A 27780-nucleotide genomic window follows, 5' to 3' on the forward strand; every position below is an offset into this window, starting at 1 on the left:
ATGGCATTTTATTCTCACACACATGTGCACACCAAGTGCACATTAGCTGACACACCCCCCCCCCATGACATTTAAGTGCTTTTGCTTGGGACTGCAAGTAGGGGAAAAATGGGTCAGTGGTCTTTAGTGTCACATACATTCGGTTCTCTGCTGTGACCCAGACTTCACTGTGGCTTTAGACACATTAATTTACCATTCTTGGGCTTTGCCCTAGTTTACGGTGTGATGGTGGTAGCAGCATTCATGACTGGTCAGCACTTGGGTAAGGGACTGAGTGGTACCACTGGTGTAAAGGTACCAAACAGCTGCTATGCTTGTTTCCTTCCTTGGCAGGAAAGCAGGGATCTATTAAAAAAAAAAAAAAGAGATTTAAAGGAGTTTGTGGTGCTGTGGCTTCTTCAGTGCTAAAGAATTGTCAAGACTTTAGGAGAAATTTAGTCCCCCTGAATTATTCCTCTGATCACTTGAGTGTCAGGGTGAGGATGGGGATACTAGGCTCTGGCACATCGACTAAGATTTAGGAAACACTTTCTCTCAGTCAGAGATTTTGATTAATTTCCTTTTTTTCCCCCTCTTCCTGACATATGTGCTGTGTAGATACAGAAAAAGCATGTAATTTATTGCATGCGTGAGAGTTGATTATCCAATTCAAAACCCCTTGCAATTGCTGTTGGGCTGTGCTCAGCCTGCCTACAATAGGTGCCTTAGTTACCAATATCAAAGAAAGGGAAAGGGAAGAAATTCAAATCACCACTGCCGAGGGCTGCCAGAGTTCATCCTTCTTCACACTTCTTACTAGTGAGGCTACCTAATTTAAGTATATATCCTACATACATTATACATGCATGCACATATACATATATATATATAGGTGCACATGCATAAATTAAAATACTTAAGTATATACACATATAGTTATATACATATATATCTAAAAATATCTGAGATCTGGTTACTGCATCTTTTCTACCATTGCTGGAGACACTTGTCATTCTCAATGAAATCCTGATCTTATTTCAGGTGTGTTATGGTGAGCCTTGATGCACACTCTTGAGGGGCAGAGACACCAATGTGTGCAAGTCCGCTGTTATCGTTGCTGAGTGGGTGATAAAGATCAGGCCTAAATATTTCTAAAGGTGAAGAGCGGATAATTGTGAAGCCTGGAGCTGTCATTTAAGTCTTTTCATCTCTAGAATAATCATCTCTTCCAGAAACAGGACTCTGGGTAGAGTTTGCAATCATTCTGTTGTAGCCGTCAATCTGTTTCGCTATTTTACAGCAAGTAAATTTTCTTCTCAGTGGGTGAACTGCATGACAAACCATAGGCAAACTTCTGAAAAACTGCAAACACTTACACTTTACTGCAAATGTAACCATAACAATTCAAAGTACTAATTTTCTACCTCATATAATATGTGTAAGTATGCCTTAGCAACACTCACGGGAAACATAATTTAACTGTGCCTCTATCTTCCTTACCTCGAGATGGGAAATTTCTGTCACATATTTAACAGAAGGCCGGCTGTCTGAGCTTCCCATGTGCTTATCTGCACAGGTTTTCCAGGAACATCTTGAGGGGGTGTTTGTTTTTCTTTAACCCTTCACTAGCTATGTGACAGTTTCACTCAGCTAATGAAAATATGATAACTTGGCTCCCAAACTCTCCCTATGTTAAAAAGAGAGGAATGAGAAACTACAAGCTGGACATTTCACAGGAGAAGATGTGAAAATGAGGTCTTTGTCACGGGAAAGAAATAGCTGTCTGCTGCACAACTGATCCCACGCCAAGGACTGCTCAGCACACCATGAAGCATCATTGACAGCTGGGTGGCTGCTTCCACATTCTAGCTAAGACCCTAAGAAATAGAAGAAATAAGAAGCATAAGGGAAAAGGAATTATTTCTATTGCAATTTATAGCTGACTATGTAAAACACAGAGTTTAAAGACTAGTGCCATTTAGGATCGACAATGATTTTTATCATTAAAATCACTAGCAGGTCTTGAACAAGTCATTTTATGAGTTAATTTGAATTCAAAAGAAAGAATAAAATGCAATGGTCTCATTTTTGTTTCACTCAGACAGTGACGTCTGCATCATAATACACCAAATTTTCATATTCCTGAGTCCAAGAGTTGTTGTCCTTGTTATGCACAGCCAACAGTGCTCAGGGAAGCCCAAGTCTGTGGGAAAAGATGTCTTCTTTTTTAAAGTCAAGTAAGAGGCATCCTAAGATCCAGAAAAGCAGGCAAACAGGGAAATTGCTAAGTCAAAGGCCTGCCTGGTCTAAACACCTGTATCTAACAGTGAACTGTAGCAGATGCTTAGAAGAGTATATAAAAATGAGGCAAGTATGCAGTGGCATGTTCCTGGTACAGTCTTTTAGTCCACAACTATCTTCAGATCGAAGGTGGTATCTCTTTGCTCAGTACGTCCCAATTAATTTAATTCTATGAACTTGTCTTTCTCCGTTTTAAATCCATATAAACTTCTGTCAGCTACTTTTTGTCAGTCTGTGTCAATGAGTGTCATGGTCTATTCCAGGGCAACAGGACATCCATCTGAGCCTGTCCGTGTGGTAATTTCATTTTGTTATTTTTTTTCTTTTCCATACTCACCTTCTCCTTACCTGTCAAGAGGTTCCAGCTGTCCTTATTAACCAGTAGAAAATGCCTGGAATCCAACATTTCTCCAGGATTTGGATGCCTACAACTAGGCATGAATTCAATGTCTATGTGAAGCTTGGAAGTATAACCCATTCCCTTTCTCATTTAGGTGCCAAGTTGGTTGTTTTGGGTGAATGGCTGACTCTTCTTTTAAAGCACTGTCAGAGAAAAAGGAGGTAATATTTAACTCCTTATGTTAAAGCCTGCTGCTACAGGAGTTCCTAGAAAGTGGGCCACTCATATTTTTTGTGTCCTTCAGCCAAATGAGATCTTTTTTTTGGACATTTGTGGAATATCGGATCTAAATCCACTTCTCCTGTCCTGATGAAGTGCCCAAATCACCATACTCTAAGTAGCTGAGACAAAGATCAGGCCTTTCCTCTTACGAATGAAGCTGTGAAGGGGAGGAGATGGAGCAGCAGCTTGGTCCACCATTCTGCTGACAGTGACTTACCGGACAGTATGAGGTTAAGGAGTAAGTGAGGAAGCCAGTGGGAACAAAGTGAGATCAGAGCATGCAGGTGGAAGGATGCATCTTGTCTCTGTCCAGTGATGTCTGTGTATTTCCCCCAAAAAAGATCTTCCAAGCAGGTGCCAGGGAAATTAAGGGTGAATAACTCTCTGCATGAGGTGAGGGCTAGGCAGGAATTTTGAGTACTGGCCTTTTGGGCTGCTAAATCTCACTCAAGTTTTGCTAAGAGCACTGAAGTCTCATGTGGAACCAGAGCCTGAATCTTGGGGTTTTTCACCTGCCAGGGAAACCCTGGCTCAGCCAGTCATGTCACAGTGACTCAGAGGTGGCAGGATACAACCATGGATGAGCAGCTTTTGTGGTACTGAGTGTTCATGCTGAACCAGCCAGACACCAGCTTTCTGCAAAGACATCATCTTTGTCATTGGAGCTGGCAGTCAAGAGGTAAAAATTCCTACCTGTAATCACTTAGTGTGTGAGCTGCTGGAGTAGCGCTGCAAACTTTGTAAGAGGAAGGGCTTCACAGCACATTAACTCATAGATGAAGCTGTGACCTTCATTAATTACACTTTTAATCCCCCTAACATTCATCAGGGAGTTCATTCCAGCATTTGCTTTTCCTGGATATACTTTGCTGGCAAAGTTGCACTTTTTATGGGCATGAAAATAGCTGTAATATGACCTGTTTCCCGGACATAGATTTGGGTGCAAAACCAGTTTCCCCTTCCAACAAAATTTAAGATTAAAAAAAAGAATTCCAAACTCAAGGCAAAACAAAGTGGAAATCTTGCAGATGCGTTTAACCTGAGATTGCGCCCCCAAACACAGGTGTGACTCACCGACATATTTCACATGAATGATTTTGAGATAGTTCACTTGATTTTCTAACTAATTTTTTTGACAGATTTTTTTTTCTTAAAAATGAACTTGCATTTGGAAATGCAGCCATTTAATGTGAGAAATTTAAAGAAAAAAGAACCCTTTGTTTTTCAGATTCCTAATGGACATCTTCTCTCCCTCCATCCTCATCCCCCATGCTTCCCTCTGCTCCAGTAATTAGAAACAGAAATTTAATCTCAAAGCCCCCATTTAAAAACTTTGTCTCTCCTAAGTAGTTGCACTAGATGACATTTTTGCTGTGTCTAGCACTGCCCTCAGGGAAGTGTACTTGCTCAGACATTTAGTTCAAGCCAGGAACATTTTTGAGACCCACAAGGAGTCTGCCAAGTGACTGTGAGCATCATGCGTTTAGAGTGTCATTCCAACCATAGGAAAACCTAAACCACATGAGCGATTTGAACCATGATTTCCTCCTGTCTAAGAAAAAAAAAAAAATTCATGTATGTATCACGGCATTTCAGTTTTAACTGAACTGCCTACAAGCTGGCAAAATCCAGGAGGATGAAAAGAGGAGCTTATTCACTACTGAGCAATGTTCAGCAAATATTCACTGCAACATTGGATGCATGATAAAGCTTTAAACCTCCTGTGCTTTAGCGAACCTGCGGAACTTCTCATTTGAATGAGACAGAACTCAGGCATTAGTCAGACAGGAGATGAGATGCAGCCCTATAAAATAACCACATTAGTATGAAAAATGAGACATAAAGCAAACTGTCCCCATATGTTGCTATCCATATCTCAGAAAGATTTTTCTTGAAGTTTTACTGTAATGATCATCAGGGGAGTTTACACACCCTAGCCTGGAATTGATATTAATCTGGAGGGTGGGGAAGGGGGACAAACTCAGACAAAGATATCCAGGAAATAGGGACAGATGGGAGGTAGCTGAAACAAAATGTATTGGCAGGGGAGACAGCAAACCCTTCTTACTGAACTGCATTTGGGTACTGAGCATCATGTTCTACCAATAAACACAAGGAAAACTGCTTGGGGTCCTATGCTGCTTACATGCAACACAGTTGTCTATCCTGCTGCACTACTGATTACTTGCAACAGCTTTTTAATGTAGTTTGGGGGATACAGTATATGTATCATTTCTTTATTACAGCCTTTGAATCATCATCATGATTCAAAGAAAAACCATTGTTCGGAGCAGATGCACTCTTTTATTTGCTAATATGTTCTTGGCTGACACTAATTTGCCACAGCAAAATTTAGCATCCTTCTTCAAAATGCTGCTCACTAATGCCATTCCGAAAACCAATGGGTATGCCATAAACAGCATCAAACAACCCATAATAAAGCAGTTTTACTACAGATGTTCATTATGCACATGAGTCTCTGTAGCAGCCTGTGTATTTTGGAGAAATATTTGAAATTAGTTTGGAAAAGCAGTAATTAAAATTAGGTTTTTTTCATAAAGTTCAGTAAGATCAGAACCACAGACATGTCACAGTGCTCAGTTGCCGGGACTGATTCCCCTCTCCCTGTCCTCCAAAGCATGTTTAATAATTTTGTGGTAGACTTGGGTATCATATCTTAAATTACTCTGGATTCCAAGACATCATGCCGGTGAGTAACAAATATTTGGACTTTAGAGATTCAGTGCCGTCCTCATTAATACTTCAGAACACGCTCCTGATTGATTGCCATGTTCCCCAAGAGCCCATCGGATACATGTAATGAATGCACCACTTGCTGGATTAATTGTCCTGTGAGCTCATGACATGCCTTTTGTACCCTCATTTCCTTACAGCGCGAGGGAAAGTGCCATGTGCTGAGGATCACCCCAGTGATGGGAGGGATAAGTAGCTTCTGATGACATGAGCTGACTTTCTCTCAGGGCCTCACCATGTGAACACAACTGAATCCACCATGTGACGAGGATGGCTTGATTTTAATTTTTTTGATACGATTTATAAATTTACATTTTAACATACATGTTCAGCCAGCTGGCTACATGAAGGTCTTCTATCTGGAGTGCAGAGGTAGCAAGCTCTCTCCTGAAAGGCTGCATGGCCTGGCAAGACCCGGGATCATGGTTTAACTGTTCTCAGCATCTCTGTGCTCAGGTCACTACTTGTAGCACCCATCAACAGAAAAGAATAGTATTTTTATGAAATGGTGAAAGTTTTTATCAGCATTTGATCCTTTCTCACCCCAAGCAACAGAAAAACTCATTGTGTTAAGGGAAAATTAAAACTGTTAGTCAGATTATTTTTTTTCATTTAAGTTTTTATTTTTTTCATTTAGTTTTTTCATTTAGTTTTCATTTCTAGCATAACTTCAGATTGAATGTTATTATAGCTAAAATGTTTTTGCTTTTTGTTTTTTACTCCCGTTCCTTGTCTGAATGTGGTACGTTCTTGTAGTGAACACTTCTCTAGTAGTTTGTCTGTGGGTTTAATGCGTGTGGTCCCTCGTTCTCGATTTGCTCATGTTGGATGAGCAAGCATTCGATATTCAGACAACACAAGCAGAGCATTAATCACCTCCTGTGCTATGTGGGCCCTGACAGGCTCCTTAGGTACCCTGAGCAAAGGAGAAATGTGGAAGAGCAAAACCGTCTGAGCAAACATTGCTGAATTTGGGCAAATTGTAGATCTTAAATGCCAACTCTTTTTTCCTTCAGGCCCAGCTTTGAAGGAGGTTGTGAGAAAAGCTGGAATCCCGATCTCTTAGTGAGAGTGCAGTGTCAGGAATAAGATCTCTTCACTCACAGAGCACAGGGGACTGCAGAAGGAAGCACCGAGAGGATGGTATCAATCAGAGTTGAAGCTAACCACAAAATAGCTGTGGGATGAGTTCCCGACATTGCCTGTGAGTTTCACATGCAGATGTGGCATTCATCAATTCCCAATGACATCAGTCTGCGTGTTGCAATATCAGGACGTGAGGCATGATTGATTAATCTGTAGCTCTGGCTCCATTTCCTGACCTAATAATTCCCTGCTCTCCAAAGCAGAATATGAATGCTCAAACAAAAGAAAATGAGGGAAAATGAGATCCCCTTACTTCGTTCTTTTGAATAGGAAGATAAATGAGCTCCCATTGAATAAGACAGAGAATTGGTGAAAAGTGCTAACGGTATTTGGGAGGACAGTGTGAATTTATATCCATGAAAAAAGACATCTCTCCGAGTCACTGATATGTGACAAGAGAAACGTTAAGTGCGATTAAATATCATGTTAAAAACTGGTTTTGGAGTATGGCCATTCCCTTACAGGGCAGTTTGGTTTCTGAAATGACCTTGTTTCTGAAACCTGCGCCTGCACCCTCAACCCATAAAGGCAACTTAATAAACCTCCCAGACCTGAAATGAACATTTAGATGACACTATGAATACAGTATATGCTAAAGATCTTCTATTCCATTTTCTATAACCATAAACAGATACGCTTTAATGGTCTGATGCCTTTACCTTAAAAAATTCCAATTTAGCTCCCTTGAGCTATAATAATAAAAACTGCTGACATTCTGGTTTTACTTTTCAGAGTAAGAAAAGCCTGTCTCATAAGGGCTTCTCTGTGTTTGTGGACTGGCAAGATCAAGCTAGGTCTTAGCATCGGGCATCTTTAAGGAGAAAGGCACTTGGGAGGGATGTGATGTAGAGTTTTAAACTTGACACAGGTGACAGCAAGTCTTTCAACACATGAAGCCTATTCATTTGTTGTCTTGAAAATAGCTTTGTAAGTGTCAGAGCTTAAAATTCATTTGGTTCACCTTTGCTTTCTTTTCACAGTATTTCCATCATTCTGAGTTGGAGGAGAGGAGCCATCCATTTCTGTCAGCGCAAATGCACCATGCAGGCAGGGAATCCCTTTTTGCCAGGCTTGCTGTGCCTGCTTCTGGCATTGCTGGGTTGCGGGAATTCAGGTTCTGGTTTTTGAAAACCCTTACATGGCAAACGGGGAGAATAAGGCCTTAACATTTTCTGTTTTCTTTGGTTTTTAAACTCAAATGCACATAAAATGCAAATAAGGGATATCAGGCTACATTATGCCTAAGAGAGAAAGTGCTCTCTGCTGCAGAAACGGTATCCCTTTCCTGTGGCCCGTCATAAAATGTCTTACAGATTTGAACTCAAATCCGAAATGGCAATACACAGTTAGATGTGAATGTAGCATTTTGCTGCCTATTACAGTAAGTGTTGACATTGTATTGAAAAGCACATTTCTTATATTGATCTGACAGAATTCAATCTTCAGGTATCTCAGAGCAGCCAGCATGGGGTTATTCAGTATCTGTACAAACCATATTCTAATAGTTTTCACTAGGCATGATCATGGCAATCTTTCATAGGCCTGTGCTTTTCTATTTTTGCTGATTATTCTTTTTTTTTTTTAGTATTTCTTCAAGAGTTTGTGTTTAAACTGCATTCATAAAGCCTTTGTGTATTTTAATATCTTCAAAAGATATAATCCCATTCTTTTTTTTCTTCTTTTTTAAATTTTCTTAATTTTTGTTGGGTTTTTTATCTTTTTTTTTTTCTTCTTTTTACAGAGTCGAAAAGCAAGCAGGTACCTAATGAGTAATGTAAGACTGAAGCAAGTATCTAGCAACACTTCTCCAGAATATCCTCTCAGTGGTCTGCAGCCAAGGGCTTCCCTGAGGCAGAGGGAATGTAGCTAATAACACAAACCAGGTTTTTTTTCTTCCATGGATTTGTCCTGTCACTTCTGGAACACAGATTACTACAAATGCAATTTTAAAATTCATTTTTAGACAGGAATGCGTAGCACTGAGGCTATGGAAAAATCACCTGTCAGTTTGTAGGTTGACTAAAATCTTTGAGTTATTCTCTTCTGATCAGTGTATTGGATAGCAATAACCCGAGGCTTGTCCTAAATGTTTGTGACAGCAGCGATTAGGTCTGAGCACTGGAAACCTTTGCAATGTGCTTCTGATCTGCAGGGTCAGAGGTTTATATGGCTAAGGCAAAGGGAAAGAAAGCAGAGGGAACTGGGAAATATTGAAATACAGGAACTGTATTGAAGCTGATCACGGGAGCACAGGTCCAACATTTGAGGCCATTAAATCTGGCTGCTTTAATACTGGAGGCAGCCAGCCCTTGCTGTCCCTGCACGCTGCGGTGAGAATGTCAAATAGCCAGGGCAAGGTTTGCAAGCACAGGTGTGAGCTTGCTGGAAAAAAACAACAAATGCTTTTTCAGGCACATGAACCTTATTTTATGTCTGAAGAGAATGAAACACAGGTTGAGAACTGTATATGCTTGGATCATCATGGTTACGACACTTTTACCATTGCAATTCTGTCAGTTAATTATTTTTCCATGCTCAGACCCCCTGAGGGGTATGTCAATTTAAATTACAAAGCACCAAGAAAAGCTTCACAAAAAATGACCCTCCCTATATAAACCTGGATTTTGTGCAAAGTTCTAGGAAAATTTCTTAACCAAACCCTGTTATTTTTGCATCTGATTTCAAACTAAGCTTCAGCTTAGTGTTAGAATGGAAGTTAGGTTTAGAAAGTCTGAAAGAAAACTCAGCTCATGCTTTTGATCTGAGCACTGGAGAAATTCCTGGTCAATACCAACCTGCCAAGAGGTGGTGAACATGGGAGCTATGCTGGCGTGCAAAACTGAGGCAGCTCTCAAAGTGGTGCTTCAAATTCTGAAGAAATTTCTTCTGAGGAACCGAAGCCCTGACCAGGTAAAGTCTTTCCCAGCTGGAAGGCTGGTCTGTAGTCCCCTATTCATACTGTCCTCTAAGTAATAAGTATCCTCCTGAAGCAGAATGGACTCTCACAGCTATAGCTATTGGCAAAGCATGCATTTTCCCCTTTTTATGCTCCCACCCTTCTCAGCAGAAGTTCTAAACCTTTATTGTTCCAAGAAAAGGCGCATTAAAGGAGGGAACACCTCCCCTCAGATCCAGCTTAGCTTGGCTGGCATGCAGCTCTGCGGCTGATGGTGCCAATGCATCAGGGCCTTTTCCACCTCGCACAGGGGGTCAGGGAATAGAACTCCTTATAGCATTCAGAAATGGGGAAATCAACCTTCCTACAGAAAAACAAGTGAGGCTGAGCTGCAATTCAGAGGCAAATTTAAAGGCAAAGGGGCTGGGCAGAGGCTGAAGCCCAGATCTCCAGCGGCAGGTTTGGGTCTTGCCGGACGGGTGCCTTACATCCTGGGTTCCTGGGGTGCGCCCAGCCGAACACCGCGCTTCCTCCGTTTCATAAACTCACCTCCTGTGAGTTTAACTCACAGGTAACTCACAGGAATTAACCTAACCTCCTGTTAGGTGTGGATTCTGCAGTGCCCCTGTTGAGCAAACATTATAGATAACTTATATGAAGGGGAGTCTTTACAGTGCCGATGAAGTAAATATTGGCTTTTAAATATTTGCATACTGACACTTAGATTTATGAAAGTGAATTCTCAAGATCCCTGCCTTTATGATCCCATTTCAAAAAGGACAATTACTTAGATCCTGTTAATGAGGCAAAGACGTAAACAAATATTAAGAGACCATGGGAATACAGTAAGATCAAAGGTGCAGATTACCAACGGAAACATATTTTCTCTTCATTTTTTTTACTGGATGTTATTTGCATAAAGAAGCAGTTTAGGTTTTCAATATAAGATTTTTTTATTTTCTTGCTACTGATTCTCACTTGAGGTCATAACCCTTCTCCTGTGACATCACAGTTGATTCTGGGAAAAGTATTACCAAGTCATACATCAGTGATCAGAGGTTCAGGCAGGGCAACAAGCTGCTCTGAAGTAGAAGTTCCTGTTTTCACATTCATGTCCTGTGTATTAAAGTAGTAATGCTGATGGGAAAAAAAATCCCCATGCAGAATTTTTCTATCATGTGACAGCAATTTATGAGGCATTTGGCATTATAAAGACAGTCACCATGGTCTGTCTTTTATGACAGGACAGCATTACAAGACTCAGAAGGGATTTTAAACCAAAAAAACCCAAACCTAGATAATATAAGGCTTCTTTTGGGTTTTCTAGTGTATGGTGTCTCCCCTGTGTCTCTCTGTTAGACCATAATCAAATGCTCATGCACATCGATAACTTTTAAAAAAATAGTCAATTACAAGTAATATCGCCTCAGGAACACTTTTCACTATCTTTTGTAACTGTTACCCACCCAGCACCTGCATCAGCAGCTTAAGAGCAACCTGACACCAAAACACTGATATGGTCCAGCTAATTGATTTTGTTCCATTACTTAATGGTTAAATATAAGATTGGTTTATATGTGAAACGGAACCTTGGTGAATATATTTGAAAGACAAAAACCTTCACTTGTTCAGATCTAATAAAAGATTAGGTCAAATCAAATTAAAGGGGATTTCAACCTGCCTCAGTTTTCAGACTTTGTGTCCTAGTTTGACCATCCTTCTATAGCGAGCTAAACTGAAATCATCTTACAAACTACTGTCCACAATTGGATGTGAACTTTGTAGTTGGCGTCTTCAATCTGTAACTCAATAGGATAAAATAATCTGGAGATGGATCCTCGGTTGCTTATATGATTTATTTCATTTCCATTTTTATGACTGATAAGATGTGGTCCTTCTTGCTACAAGGAAGAAGAACAACAGAAATGACCTCTCGGGTGATCGCTCTCAACCAGTCTTTTGCCTCATATTTTATGCCAGGTCTGACATCTCTTTCCCCCACTGTTGTCTTTGAAGGTGAAGTGCACACTCACACAAGACCTAGGACCTGGTGTCAGAGAGTGCTCCCACATTCATAGCGATAAAGAAGTTCAACAAATTAGGTTTTAATTTTCATCATCTGGGAGTTACTCATAACAGAGTGATTCTGTTGTTGTGTTTGTATGCTACAGCTACATAAAACATTAAAAAGTAATTTATTCACAAGTTATAAAGATTACAAAGAAGCAAGACCATGCGAGCAGTGTAATAGCTTCATGCACAAGCAACACAAATGAGGAAAGAGACCCTCTCTGGAAACACCTTTGTACATGGTCCCTGCAGGACTCACACGCCTTCTCTGCCAGGACAGGTAACAGTTACAGCTGGGAAAGGGGTTTTCTATGAACTGTGGAAACGCTCCAGGCTGTGAGGCTGATGGGTCTCTGACTCGGGTCCAGTTACAGCTCTGGTTCAGCAAAGCACTTCAGTCACATTGACTTTGCTTCCATGAAACACATCTGTGTTTTACAGAGCCCCTGCTGCTGAACTGTACCTGGGATTGGGTACAAAGGTAGTTTTGATCTTTCAGGGGGTGTTGTCAGTTTTAAGCATATATTAGAAAAGCAAAACAGCCCCCAAACACTGACTTTCTTTTCCAGTTGTATGGATAATGAGCTATTCAATTACAATTCCAATGTGCTTTCCATTTCCATTACTTTCCATCCACTCTGCCAGATGACCACAGTTTGGTGTTCCTCTGTTTGGGAAATGAAAATAGATTAGTCTGCCTCGCTCCTGTTTACAGCCTGATCCTAATACATTTCACTCAGAGGTTCTTGTCTGTCAGCCCAGTACTTGAAATCTCCAGCTATAGTTACCACAAAGAGACATTAACAAAGATAATTGCCATTAAGAGTTAAAGAAATTGCTAGACTGCTTATTTTAATCTAAAATCTTCATTGCTATATAAAAAAAAGTCAGTCGCGCCTGACTTTTAATTGATTAGAAAAAAAATCCTATTCTAACTTTTAGAAAGATTTGCTATTCTGTGCTTTAAATCTATTCACTTTCACCCTGCCTCCAATTCACTCGCTGCTTATAGAATCTCTAGGAGCTGCACTTTGCTCCGTGCAGTGTGTGTCTGTCACAGCATCAGCACCCTGCTGCTGGGCAGGCTCCCAGGGCTGGGGTGTACAGGGACAAGCGAATACACGAGAGGGCCCCAATCTGATCTGGCACCATTCCCAGAGCAGAAATGGAAGATGCTCTGGGACTAATTCTGGTTCATTTTCCCTTCTATAAAGAAAGCATACGTTTTTGCTTACTCCATCAGAAGGGATAAGCTGATTTCATTCCAGACCTGTATTACTATATTTCAATGTATCAATTCATTCCTCTACTATGGGCAAATATCTGTGATACAGGCTGTATTTATAACTATAGAGTATAATTCCTTTTATCCACTGCTCATGCCAGATTCTGTTTCGAAGTTGGCAACAGTTTCATTGTATCAGTAACATTAACATTTCAATAAAGTCTCTGCACAAAATGGTTCCAATTTACCGGCAGTGAAGTTAGATATATCTTGATTTGCCATCTAAGGAAACGATTAAGCTTGCTGGAATTTTTTTCTTTTCTTTTTCTTTAGTTAAACCTCTTCTCTGACAGAAATTAGGCTTACATTTCAATGTAATAATATGGAAAGTTTTCTATTTGCCATGAAAATTTTTGAGGTGTTCTTTAAAAGCTAAGTATCCAAAGCCCCAAATAATTTGGCTACTTGGAAATTATTACTGTCTTATTCCATTAAATTTATCAGTTATTTGGTGATCCAGTTGTGTCTCTGAGCTATGTTTCTTAATTAGAGTATGCACCCCATAATGCATCACTCTTCTTCCCCACGAGAAAAGATGCGGGTGTATCACAAGCCATGTTATCCAACAGGAAAGCAGGAGGAAAATATCCAAATCAAATACACACCTCAGGCTGGAGTTCCCATCCAAACGACACCTGCTTCTGTCCAACTTTATTGCCTCCTTTCTCCTAGAGGGAGGGATTCTATTGTGACATATGAAATACAGGGAAAGCCATGCTTAAATGGGAAGGCAGGAGCAAAAGGCAACAGGGCCACATTTCCAGAGAGGAACAGGCTTTCCCGAAAAGGGTCAGCACTTGTATTAAAGTCCGAGGTTGGGGGACAAGTTATGGTGGAAAGATTTAGCGATTCCACCAAAAGCCCATTTTTCAACCAGCTTTAAAACCGTGTTTACAAATCTAACCTTAATGCTGGTTATTGACATTCTCCTCCCACAGGACATTGATCCAGCAGATGCAGTGTTGGAAGCTTGCAGAAATCTTTAATTTACAACTAAATTGCTTGACTGAGTTAGTAGAGGCTGGGCCAGTGAGGGAGGATTACACATTCGGGGAAGATGCTCCAGAAACTCATGCCTTAAGTTTGATTCTGCGGAGTGATGGAGAGATAACTTTTGGTTTTAAGTTCTGACAGAAAAAAGCTATGACATTTGCCAGGAATAGGAACACGCAGCTGGGGTAGAACTGCAGGATATAGCGAATGTCAAGGCAGGACAGCAAGAGCAGCTGCATTGTCTCAGAAGCAGGGGAGGAATGTGGCCCGTGCACTCCAGCTGCCACCTGACCCCCTGTGTTCCCCTTGTTCAAGGAGTCAGAGGCATGGTTTCCTTTATGTCCAAGCAACGAAGACAAAAACCTCACTGATAAATCATCTCTCAGACAGGCTTTATTCTATAGACAGATGCCCTGCAGAAACAGGGCAGCTCCTGCCTGCAGAGCACGAGACCCTTCTGCTGTCCTCCCTGCCATGCTGCTGCAACCTCCAGTGGGCTCAGGGGAAAAGCCCCCCCCTGCTTTAGGAAAGAGAACTCCTAATTTATTCTCCTTAAAACAAAGGTATTCCCCTGCACCTCACCTCCTCGCTGTCTGCTGGGACCTTGCTCAGGTCTATCAGCAAAGAAACCGGCCTCTTGGCTGCTTCCCCACTCCCTGTGCCGCTGTGTGGAGCCCTTTTGGAGCACACAGGCGAGGTAGCCCATCGAACTATCATGGCTCAGGCACATCAGTTTCTATAATTAAGTCACAGTGGACTTTTGGAGACCTCTGCTTCCCCTGGATGCATGACTGGGGTATGTGTACACCTGGCTTCACTAAGGAACTCTGCACTAGTCTGAGGCAAGGCTCAAATTCAATACTTTAACTGGAGTAAGGCGTTTTAATCCCTCTGCTTCCATACTCCTACACCAGCTTTCACTGACACAAAGCTCCATTCAGGCCTTGCCCAGTGGTCACTGAAGGGGAACGGAGAACTCCCGCTCCCCTGTGACTCTCCATTTTCCTATGGGAGCATTTTGCAATGCACGTGGTAGACCTCATTTTAATTTCTCAGTCACCAAGGAGTGAGAAGTAACATGCCACTGTCAGAGCAGTACAAGACTCCATGGAGAGCAGCAGTGCAGGATTTGACCCATGTCTCCTTCCTCCTCTGCCAGGGCACCATCCTCTTGATCAAAGTGGCATTGTCCCGGGAAGTGCTGCTGAGCCACGGGACAAGCATGTCAGGCAACTCAGCGTGACTTTTGTGACCCCTCAGGGATCCACCACCCCTCACACCCTGCCCAGCAGAGCCTGGGTCTGGTGTCACCTTTATACCCTCAAATCCTCCTGGCGTTGCCTCGTTTTTCCATTTCCTCCACCACCCACTGTTTCCCTTCCAAGCCTCTCCCTGCCCACCCCCACCACCACACACGTGTCAAGCTGTGCTTATTTGGATGGCGCAAAGTGTTTCAGCAAAAATGTCTTCAACAGCGGAGCTCTATGGGGTCTGCAAGAGGAAGGGCATGTGGATAAGGCACTGGGTAGGAAATCTGCTGTTTGGCTTTTGCCCTGACCCGCTGCCTGACACAAGGCCAGCCCTATTTAAACCATTCTCTCCCAGACAGACCCGTGCGGATGACAAGCCAGGGCGCTGCGGGGAGCGGGGTCCCCATCTGTACTCGGGCCGCGGGGCAGAGCGGCGGGGCTGAGCTGGTGGCCATCCCCCAGAGGCTGCTCCCCCTTCCTCTCAGCCTGATCCCACTTCCTTGGGCAGCTCGTTCAGCGCTAGCTCAGATATCCACGGGCTGCTGCAGTGTAAATAGGAGCTTAATCCCATTACAGGCCTGAGCAAGCCCACCGAGGCCAAGCATCCTGAGTAGGCTAAAACACAAATGTAAGGCAAGCCTTCATTACACCCTCGTCGCCAGCGTGTGAGCGACTTTGGGTTGCTCCCTACTTGAAATTGAACCCGATGGCATTTTACACCAGTTTACACTAGTTGCAACAGGTGTGAATGGCAGAAAGCCATGGAGTATGGCATCGGAGCCAGGCCAGGATCACCTCTGTGTTTGCCAAATTGCTGCGAGGATATAGTTCAATTAAAAAGAAAGCCCTCATCCATGTCACTGATGAGTAACGCTCACAGTTACTAAAACAGAAAGGGCTTTAAACAACTGATTTATTTTCCATTAGCTGGGTTGCTCTATATTCTTTGCAATTCTCTCAGGCTGGGCTTTAGAAATAAACAGTCAGGTTCACTTTTATTCGGCGCTGGTTTCTAGTCAGGGTGCTTTGCTAGGCTCTTGGGCTCAAACCAGCAATAACTGAGCTGTAAATAAGGAGAGAAAAAGAAGAAGCGGAAGAAAGGGAGAGGGTGATTGTTAAAATTCCCAAACTATTCCTGCTTTTCCTATACTTTACGAAGGGTAGTTCAGAGATAGCTTTTGGGCCAAAATGGCTTCTAGCAGCACACTTTGATGATTATTTTTCTCCACGAGGCAGAAGAAAATAATTTAAAAAATGCCAAACAGCACTGCTAAACTCCAAACGCTCTGACAGGGCTGCCCCTCCTCAGGCGAAATGATGTGCAACCAATTATACTAGAGGGAACCTGGTGGATTTACTTTTCCACACTACAAAAAAACCCCAAAAACCAAAACACCTTGTCCTGTTCTTCCCTTGCATTTTCTTTCTCCTCCAGCGAGAGAAAATATTTGGTCCAAAAGTCCTAGCTTTAACGTCTTTTGTCTACCATAAAAATGGTAAGTGTAATTAGAAATGGCATTTGCCTGGTCAGGTATGCTGAGGCTTGTTCTGCATGTTAAGGAAATCTGGCATTAGCTCACATCAGGTTGGCAGCCTCTGTGCTCTTGCCTCTTCTTTCTGAGTACGTTTCTTTTTGAGGCAAGACAAGGAGGAATGCACTGCAACCTTTTACCATGCAGTTATCTGCATTCTTGGACAATGTCACTGTCTGGTGTGTGACTCATCCATGGTCTGTGAAGCTTTGTGCTTCCATTTAGAGGCCTCTTCTCATTCTGTCTTATTTTAGACAAAATTAGGCTCCGATGAATTTTAGTTTTCAGAGGGAAACATATGACATAAATGGGAGAATGGCATACTGTGAGGCAAATGTGGCCACATCTGTCTGTAATTTTATGACTGAGGTATGGAGACTGGGAAAATCTAAACATACTAAGAAACAAATGAAGCTTACACAGAGAAGAAAATCCTTGTTATTCATTACAAGCAGTGATTTTTGCTACGCACTACAGCTAGAGGTCCTCTGAATGACCATGGATACAGAAATATATGTTGTGCTCAAAACAAGCAGTAACTTGGAGGAGGTAAAGTAAAAATCATTTAACCTTTGCTTATTTAACAAGCCAATTCTAATTAGAGGGTCAAATTAGCGGGCTGCCTGTAAGACAATTAAACTGGTGAAGTATCCTGAGGAAGACAAATTTATGTTATGCTATCCTATGTTATTTCTCCCTTATGCATCAAGTTGCCAAATCAAACAGCTGCAACATCTGAGGGTGCAGGAGGATGGATGAGGGATGGGTGGTCTCTGTAAGAGAAGAGTAGTGTTCAAGCCATGTAAGATGTGCAGGGTAAGTAAGCAGTTAGGTCTGCACAGAGGGAAGAATGGGGGATATTTGCTGGTAGGTGCATTCAATTTTAATTGTGGCTTTCCTTGTGCTATGCCTGAGCTTTCACTGTTTCACAACATGATTTCTATGCTTTGACATATGTGATGAGGAACCTTGACAGAAAGCTAAGTTTTGACTCCATTCTGCTAAAGATTCCCTAAACGTGACTAGAACCAGGTCCCTACCCATGATGCCTGGACTATTAATTTAAAGAAACGTTATGGCCTAGGGATGCCACAAGACCACCCCGGGAATATTAATTTTCTCTTTCATTGAGGTATTACTGGATCTAATTGGTAGCACAGAGAAGTTCAATGCAGTTTGAGATTGAAAGAAAGTGTCCACTTTGTGCTTGCTTTACACATCTCTGTTGATTGTCATTGGGTGAAGGCAGGGTAACAGCAGGACTTGATTGTCTTGATCACTAAGTCAAACATAAAGCTGTTCCGTCAGGATGGTGAACAATGGAGAAAGTTAAGCAACGTTAAGACAATTAAACTGGGCTTCACTAACAATCATACAGGGACCAGAAGGAAATAGTTCAAAGGAGATATTTGAGAAAGAAGCGAATGGGGTCAGGGAAAGGTAATTCACGGTAAAGATAACCAGAATCTGTGAGAGTCTTTCATTGCAGGGCACATCTAGGATATAAAGGAAATGTTCAAACTGCATAGGAGCAAAGACTGATAAGACTTGCACTGCAGAGATTAAGGTATCAGTTTCCAGCCAAAGGGATCTGGGGATCGGATCATTATTGTGCTATTAGCTGTTGGCTGGAGATAAACAAAACAAATGTTTATTCCCAGGAGAAACAGCTCTTAGAGTTTAACGGACTGCTAATTTGAAATTCCCTTGAGCAGCAAGGCAGTCTGTCATTGGAGCTGGAGTCCTCACAAGATAATTTCAGGGTGATAAAATGGATGAAAATATTTCTTTTTTCACTAGGCAATATATGGTGATTGCTCCCTTATCCTCTGCAGGATTATTTTCTGTATAACTTATCTGGTATTGCTCAGTCTCAAAGCAATTAATATAGGATGCTCTCCAATATTTAGAGGGAACTCATCTGAGTGTGAACTTCCAGGCCCTAGACAATGTCTGCGTGAGTTCTTATTACCCTGTCTGTGATGCTAGCCAAAAGGATAGACGCTAAAAGGCTAGATAAAAATGACTAAACCTTTCGGGGGCATCCAGGGATACCCTTGCACCACTGCTAAGTCTCATGGCTGTGCAGAACTGGGGGGACACCAGAGCTCACCAAGGCCAGACCTTGCCTTCCCTCCCAGAAGCCGGGGAAATTCCACTGCAGATCTAGCCAATATTTTTTCCTAGATGTTCACCTGTGACCTTTCACGAGAGTTATCTTGGAAAAGCAAAAAAGAAAAAAACAAGAAACAGAGCCAGTGTCATCTCTCATTCAGTTCAGGCTGCAGAACTTGCGTTCAGGAGAGGAAGGCTGGACTTCAGAGCCTTGCTCCGGTCTCTGCTGGTTTGCAGGGCAATAGACAAGGATATGCTGGCAGTGAGAAACCTCTTTTTTTGCACTGGGAGGATCTTTGAACAGAAGATGGCCAGCAGCCCCTGACAACACTATTTCCAGAGTGCTGTTCTGCCAGCAGAGGAAGGAGAGACCTGCTTTCCCACAGTGAGGGATAAGTAGATTGCTCAGTGAGACAAATTACAGCAGTGTGGCACTGATAGGACTGAGCGAGTCATGAAAAGAGCCTGGATTGTGCAATCACTTCTAGGAAACTAAACGTTTGTTATAGTAGAAACAAATCTTTTTTCCCTCGCTTTATAATGACTAATGCCATGATTAGCATATCAGATTGTACATGGAGCCTCAGCACAAGACATCAAAGGATTTCCACATAGGTTCTTCCCTTGCTCAGTCTTATTAGTGTATATGGTGCCCTGAGGATATAGCAAGCATAACTCAGAATGCCTCATGAGGAGCTCGGGTGTGAAGCTGAAGGTTTGCTCCAGACCCACAACAAATGAAAGCGACCATTGTTTCAAAAAGGAGCAACTCTCTGGAGCCCCACAGTCCCCAAGACACACTTAAATACTGCAACCCAACCTGAACAAAATAATCCAAGGGGCAAAACTGTGGGGGATTTTTTAATCTCCTAAAGTCACCTTCTGTCTTATAGACTCCCTGCCATATATTTATAAAGAAAACTGACTTTTTAGGCTGGACCCTAAATGCACCAACATCTGAGAAATCAGATCTTCCTGACTGGAAATATCAAAACACTTCAGCAAGACTATTTAGCAGCTTTCCTACGTGTTCAGCTCCTCAGACAGGGTTCAGCTGACAACATATTCTCACTTTCTTTAAAATTGTTCTGCTGGACAGGTCAGCTGCTCTAATTTTCCTGTTTTATGCTTATTAAAATACCTTCTTTACTGTCCACAGAAGAAAAATCAACCTGACTGCATTTGTGGCAGTGGCATTTTGCCTTCTACCTGTTATTGTACCTATTTGTTACCAGCTGCAGTCAGCATGTGGGTGGTTTGAGAGAGATTTACACGCTGATATTTTATTAAGGTTCCTTTTTATTCTGTAATTTAACTGGGGAGATTGAAACATTGTACATTATTTTGCCTGTGGTGAAATAGACCTATTTTATCTTCTTTTTTTCCCCCATCTTCTGATTGCTCATTAATATTCACAGTTTATCTTATCTATTCCCCTCTTCATTTGGTTTGTAAATGATTCCTTTACTTGCTCCTTTATTTTTAAGCCTGTTTTCAACTTTTGTTTAATCTGCTTGGTGGCTTTTTTCTTGTTTGTTATTAAATTTTGAGTTAGACTTTTAAGCTTATCCCTTTTAATATTCATTCCTTAAAATGCCAGCTGCTCTTTTTCTCTGCCTTCTACAGCGACTGTGTGAGCGTGGAGCAGTGGAGCTGCTCCTCCAGCGTGCTGCAGATGGCTAATTTTGGTCTAGTTTTCTCAGGTGCCAAGAGCAGGGGCTAGATGGACCTCAGCCTTTCATCCCTGCAACAGCTGCCATTAGGCAAGTCATCGTAATGAGCAGAACCAGGCGCTAGCGTAACAAAGCCACTGTTCAAGTGGTGGGGAGACACCAAGGTGTGCAGCGCCCCAGCAGCCCTACGGGAGCCATCTCAAGGCAGGTTTTAAGCCCAGACATTTCTTTTCAGCTCTCATTCCCTTCACACTGGCATCTCTAGTGAATCTACACCTGGGTGTGTTTGCTGGTGACCTGTAGTTAGTTGCTAGTATGTGTGCTGAAATGATGCTCTGTGTCACCTGGGCTGCAGGTACCTGAGCTAAGGGCTCCTGTGCTCTCCTCACACCTTGGCTTTGCAGCATGTTTGTCTTGTCTTCCCATCCCTCCGGAGCAGCAGCACGGTGTGGTGTAACTGTGCTGACTTCAGAGAAACTCTCCTGATCTTTGATCACTCTTGGGCAGGCATTGAGCCTGCTCGTCCTTGGCCAACTACTTCATCAGAACCTGTTTAGTTTCATGTCATATTTATTTTAATTAAAATTTCATTTGTTCTGTTTTGCTGTCTTACTTGTCTCATATTTTAGCTGTCCTTGTGCTTATTGGCTTTCACAAAGCTTTTTTCCCCTCTTCATTTAAAATAGCTTTTAGATCTGACAAAAGTAAAATTTGCCTTCTTGCTAGCATCGCTTCTCTCTACGTTTCTCCAAGATTGCCCCTGTGGTATTCACCCTTTGGCAGAGAACTGCCAAAATGTGCCACTGGGGTTTGTGTTCATTTTTCCTCTTGTCTTCATCTTAATTCCTCTCCATTTTGTTTTTTTATCTTTTGAATTTTCTCTATTAACCAACAATAGGCCAATCTAACTCCCTTTCTTAGTTGGTCTGGTACAAGGTTGGATTCTGAAGTCACTTGTCGTAATGGTTTGAAGCACTTACTCTCTCAGTGCATGATACTATTCTTTATACACACACAAAAAAAGAGACTATCTTGACAATTTTTTTCACCTGTTTTTTCCCCACTGCAACATAACATACTTTTAAGTACGCAGGTGCACCTGACCTTGTGCCTTGCTGTCTGTACCATGCAATGTCATGTCAAGCAAAGGAGCTCCAAAAATGAGATGTAATAATCATGTGATTGATGAGCAGTACATGGTGAAGTTAACATTTAAAGGAAAATGGAAAAATTTAACACAAGTATATTAAGTTATTTAGCAATGGAGGACATATGAAAGCTGAGACAGGTACAATTCTTCTGAAATGTCATACAATTTGTTGGGAGCAATGACAATACTGGAATCTTTCAGTGACATTTGTCATTGTCAGAGGCAGGTCAGTAGACTTGTTGGAGCCAGTTGTGATCCATTATGACAATGACTAAGCACTTAGGGATTAAAATAGTCCTTGGGTTGCTTTATATCCAATTAGTACAAGCCCAGCTTGTGCTGGACACTGGTAAGGTCCTGGTCTGTGTTTTATATATATGATCTACCTGCTGAGAACTGAAACAACATTTTTGTATCCCTAATTTTCTTTGACTACACATGATTAACTTTTCTTCTTCGTTCCATGGATTCGATGCATCCAAGCTCCTGCTTTTCAGTTGTGTGAAAGATTGTGTATCTCTTGATGTAGGATCATAAATGGCATTAAAATTTTTATATGTAGGGGATTTAATTCTCAAAAAGTGTCTTGTTATTAGAATGAGAAGGGTGGGGTTTTTTGGTGGGGAATGGGGTCAGATGCTCAATTCTGCAAAATGGAAGCAGGGTATCTTCTCCTCCCAAAAGGGATGCTCAGGGCCTTTCTGAGATACTTCCTTGCTCACTCAAATCTGTAGGTGAGCAGCAAAAGACAGTAAGAGACCACAGTAATACATGAAATTTTCTTTTCAACCTGCAGCATCTATTGTTCATGAAGAAGCTTCTATGCGAGTTAACTTAAAAGGCAAGAGAAACAAGTGTGCATGAGCAGGGAAGCAGAGTCAACACTTCCTTTTCAATGCTGCCTCTGGCAGGCTTGGTTATATTTCTGGAACCTGAGTTTAGATGACATTTTCAAGGCACAACCTTATCTACAGGTGTGATAGGTAAAGAGTTGCTTCCACTTGCTGCCGTGGGCTCTGAGTGATCAAGGCTGCTAGAGGCAGCTGTAATTGAAGCGTTTAGTGTTTGCTAAATATGGTTATTACCTGAGGGTTCTTGAAATACTGTTTGCATTTTTTATGGTCATTGGATTCTCCTGATTACCAGATGTAATAGACTTTTTATGCTACAATGCAACTGTTGAACATTTTAATTGGAATGCCATGTCAAATTTTTAAATTAAAAATCAAATACTCAAAGCACCAGTGCTTTTTTGATTACTAAAATTAAAACCTAATTGAATTCTCCCACCAAAAAATATCCTGTGGAAATTTAATTAGAGAAGTGTAAAAGAGCTGATTTTTAAAACATATTAATTTTTAATAAGGAAAAATCTGAAAGGCAAATTAGTAAGCTTTAAATTTTCCAAAATATGAATATGGAGATACCATGTGGCACAATAAAGAGAAGACCCAAGGTCTACCTTCCTAAATAACCATATATTACTTTGAGTCTTACCTGAATAAAGTAAAAGGTGATGGATGCCTGTTCCTGTTGTGGATCCTCATAAAAACCCTCCATGCATGTCATCACATCAAAGGACTGCAATGAAAAGTCAAAGCAGCTTCAAATGAAAATTTGTAATAGGGTGTAAAGAGGGAGGTTAGCTGGTTATTTCCAAGTAGGGTATAAGGTACACCCTCGCCTTCAATGTTTGCCTGTTGACTGGCAAGACAGCTCTGCAGTCCACATGTTGGTTGTTTTAGATCCTACGCCCAGGCCCATAGCTCCCCTGATGGGTTGCAGAGTGTCTGTCTCCAGGGCTCTGCTCCAGAGACTAGGTACATCGGAGCCAGGCATCGCACCACTCTGTATTGCCCTGGTTTTGTTTGATTTGCCATTGTGCACCCAAGAAGATCCCCAGAGCATTAATAAGGGCAAAGGAGTCACTGACAGCCTAGGTGGGTTCAATTTGCCCTTGGCAGAACATTTCCATTTCCCATTGATTTTGGTTGCTCACGGCTGCACACAAAGTGTTGGAGTTGGTGAATTAGAACAGGTGACAAGGGCCCTTGGGAAAGGACAACACCATCATTAGTTAGGTAGACTGCAAATGATTACAGCTCTACTTCCTTCTTAATCATTTTTCTTTCTTAAAAAACGTCTACCCCACAAACTAGCTCTCTATTTTGTGGTGCTGCATAACCTCATGATACAGCAGTTAAGAGATAATATGATTTAAAGAAAAAAAAAAAAAAGAAAAAGACTCACTACAGCTCTCTGGAGACTCACTGTTTAATGATATACACTTAAAAATATAAGGAATAACAAAATGAAGAGGAACAGTGCCTGCAGGGTACCTTCACATCTGGGTTATCTCGGTTTCTCAGCTGAAGCCAGGGCAATGTGTGACAGTTACTCCGTGAGCCTGGGGAGCTGGGGCAGAACTACCTGAGCGGATCCCCCAGGGTACAGGCTGACTTCAGTATGCTCCAGATCATCCTCCTGTGTTCATGACTTGGGAGCATGGCACCGATCCCATTGACTGCTTGCTTTTATCTGGGAAAGCCTTTCCTGGCTTTCGGAACAAAGGAGGAGGAATCTGCTCATGGTTAAATTGCTCAGCTGGGAAAGGGATACCAAAACGTGAGGCAGAAACCCATTTCTTTTCTCTTTTCCTAAACACTGAAGTACAAAATCAGGCTATTTCTCGTTTGTCTCAAAATCATACCCTTGCCCATGACTAGTCTGGTGCTAGTAGCATCTTTCTGGGAAGAATTGCTGGGAGGGTTTAAACACGCTCATCTCTCATTTCCTGGATGAGTGCCTTACCCATTAGTCTAGTAATCAAAAGAGATTATATACTCCCTCTCAGCACACCTATATGAAGGCAAATGAGGCAGAAGGTGGGCCCCATCTGCTTTCTGAAGGCTATACTATTCACGTAACCCTGTGGGGTCTCTGACTACTTGGAGCAGGTATTTTTTTCCCCTAGAACTCGAGTTTGGTGTCAGAACCCAAATTCTATGTTTCAGGCACTTTTCTGTATGTTTTGGTTTTTCTAGATGTGTCTAACTTTCCTAGGCATTATTTCAGGCACTTTTCTAGTTTTCAACCTACGACCCTATGTGTTCACACAGAAGAAGTCATATATACTAAAATCCCATGAAATGCTAATTTCTTAATATGCAATTAAATTAAAAAGGAAAAAAGGTCAAAAATACTGGAAGCTTCATGGTAACTTTGCAATCTCTGTCCTTCCTGTGGTGATTTAATAGACTGATAGGCACTTGAAAATGAAGGTATGATTCGGTTATCTTCTAGGTTGATGAACTGTGTCTCTTCTTCACATGTCACCTTTGAAGTCACTTGCAATCAGTCTTGTTATCTTTCATATAATTTCTCATTGCATACTTAGTCAATCTGCTGTCTAGAAGCAGTTATAACAACAACCTACCTGTTTTCCACTTCTGTGTAATAACAGTTTACTCACTCCTCAGAAGTCTATACTTATTTTCATTTTTTTATAGCAAAATAAGAAGCAGAAAGTCTTTAGAGAAACAGCTTTTAAAGAAACCTGAAAATTGAGGTGCACTAAAGGCTGGGAAAAGCATTTGGGATTAGAATACTCACTTCAGGATGAAGTGGAAGAATGTAAAAGGTTCACATGGTAGATGCTTGGTTCACCATAGTGGAAACACCTCCATGCTGGCTAGTGATACAAGATGTTATTGCTTGCTGTTTACTTTATACTGCCTTCACAGCTGAGCCTTGTTAACAGTGCAAAATCAGCCAGCTCAGTTTAAATAGCTTTCAGCTCTGCAAGGACACAGCTGTTTGTGCCCCTTCTCTGTGTTGCATTTATGTTAAAAGTCAAATTAAAAAAAAAAAAAAAACGGAAAAGATAAATGTTTATAAAAAATAAAAAAGTTACATTAGACAAAAATCAATATAATCCATGTGAAACAAGTTTGTCAGTCACTATCAGGAGGCGATTAGGATTTACTGCTCTCCTCCTTTCCCCCTTAAAGAACACCTAGCCCTTCTTCCCTGAGATTATTGAGTTTCTGCCTAGTGCACCTCATTCCTTCAGGAGACAGGGTGCTGATAAGACTGGCAATTCATCTGATTCCGACATTGCAGATCTTCTATTACCAGCCCTGAAAGCATGGAAATGTCAATATCGAGAAAAAACCAAAAACCTACATGCTGAAGAAGTTTGGAAAGGGAAAAGCATCTGCAAACTATGCACTGGAAAAATCCTCTCTTAAGGAAGAAAGTTAAAGAACAGCTTGTGAAGCATGCAGGAAGGCATGTGCATTTTGAAGTAGGCAGAAGGTAACAGCCCTTTAGGAACTGTGGCCCCAGACATTTAGAGCCATACTGATAGTGGTGATGTGCACTATTCCAGGCTCCTTCCTCGGGGTAGTGCCATCAGTGGACATCTGTTAATGCAAGATTAACTGTCACGTCATACTGGCCCCTGTCTGCATGGTGGGAGCTAGCTTGCAGGTGTCTGCTTTGAAATTAAATGGTCAGATCAGCCAAGTTTGCTAAAAGGCTGCTCTCAACAGACACTGTGACTTGTGCTGTCTGAAAAGGTTTAGGAGAATAGAGTTTGAACCAAAGCAAGCTAAGCAGAAAGCTATTGATTAGTTTCTTTCACATTAGCTTAATTTGATGTTTGTGTAACGAAGGTTTATTTGTAGTAGACAAATAGGAAAATAGCATTGTGACATAAAAATTTCCAGCTGAAATAAAGCAAGGCAATTACAGGTTGTCCACTGGGTTGATGTAATAATCTTTCGTTTCAGAACAGCTGAGTTTGGACCCCAAGTGTAATCCTCTAGCAGATGCCTCTGTCGGCAACAAGAGACCTGTTTCAATCTGTCTGGAGTAGAAATGCTGGGAAAACATAGGTTTTGGGTGGAAAAGAAATAATCTTTACAGGGAAGAGATCTTTTTTTCCTGAAATAGAGGAAACTAGGAGCTGTTTTCTTTGTTCTGGTTATGGCAAAGGAACACAAAATTCCCTGGGCTGCCTTTCCACTGTCAGGAGTATGGATGCTGGCATTTATTTAGAAAAAAGAAACCAAAGAAACAAACAAGGTGCTACATACATATTTACATATTACTAAATCCAGACAGTACATTGGAATGCTTTCAACATTTGCAAAAAGATAAGTACATGAATTCTTAAGATCCAGAACCCTCAGATCTCACTAAAATTTGCTGGGAACATTGTGACTTTTTTTTAAAACAAACAAACAAACAAACAAACTGTTTTTCCACCAACAAAAATTTCAAAAATATATCACCCTAAGTAAAATGTACACAAAGAGAATTTTAAGATCCGGAAATGTAGTTTGGCATGAAGAAGGATCACCTAGAACCAGTCCTTGCATTATCCATCACCTGTCTGTAGTACAGAGGTTACTGCATTTACCTGGGATATGCAAAGACTTCAGCATAAATCCCTTCTCTAACAGACTTGAAGTTATGTGCCTTCTGTTTCTGAAAAATGCCAGCTATTTAAGTGACAGATCTGATTTCCATGCAAAGGCTATTTTCATCCCTTATGATGAAACCTTAAGAATATATCTCCTATTGAAATCAAAGACAGTTGGGGTTTGGCTTTTTTGGAAACTCTTGATGTCAGTGTGACAGCGTCTGATCAAGTGAAAGATCAGGCATGGACAGGTGATGTGCAAGGTGGTGTGCAAGGTGTAGCAGCAGAAACACACCACTCCTGCTTTTATTCAGGTTGGTCCCAAAGAAACAGAACCTCTAACCTTGTCTTACAGAACTTTCTGTCTCAAAGCTACTTTTCAAAGAAATCCCAGAGCTTTCTGCATATCAAAACATGGATAATTTACATTTTTATTTTGGAAATTTTGTTCCCCAGATCTGCAAGAGTGCCATGCACCCCTCAAATGAACAACCTCCCCATAGTGAGCAAACCTCTAAAACTTCCCATCTGCCAAAGCATGGGGTACATGCTCAACTTTGGGCTGGAGGAGGACTGAGTTCTACTG

At 41.5% G+C, this 27780-nt stretch overlaps 1 long non-coding RNA gene across 1 annotated transcript; it reads right to left on the reverse strand.

Moving 5' to 3' along the window:
• On the reverse strand, positions 1 to 25470 carry LOC129736536 (uncharacterized). The gene is made up of 4 exons (XR_008733280.1): positions 25379 to 25470; positions 23264 to 23347; positions 2629 to 2823; positions 1 to 1856 (listed from the first exon to the last, which is right to left on the reverse strand). It is a non-coding gene; the product is annotated as an uncharacterized LOC129736536 (long non-coding RNA).
• Positions 25471 to 27780: the final 2310 nt, after the last annotated feature.

Source organism: Falco cherrug, chromosome 7 (genome assembly GCF_023634085.1).
Source record: "Falco cherrug isolate bFalChe1 chromosome 7, bFalChe1.pri, whole genome shotgun sequence".
Classification (NCBI taxonomy): Eukaryota; Metazoa; Chordata; class Aves; order Falconiformes; family Falconidae; genus Falco; species Falco cherrug.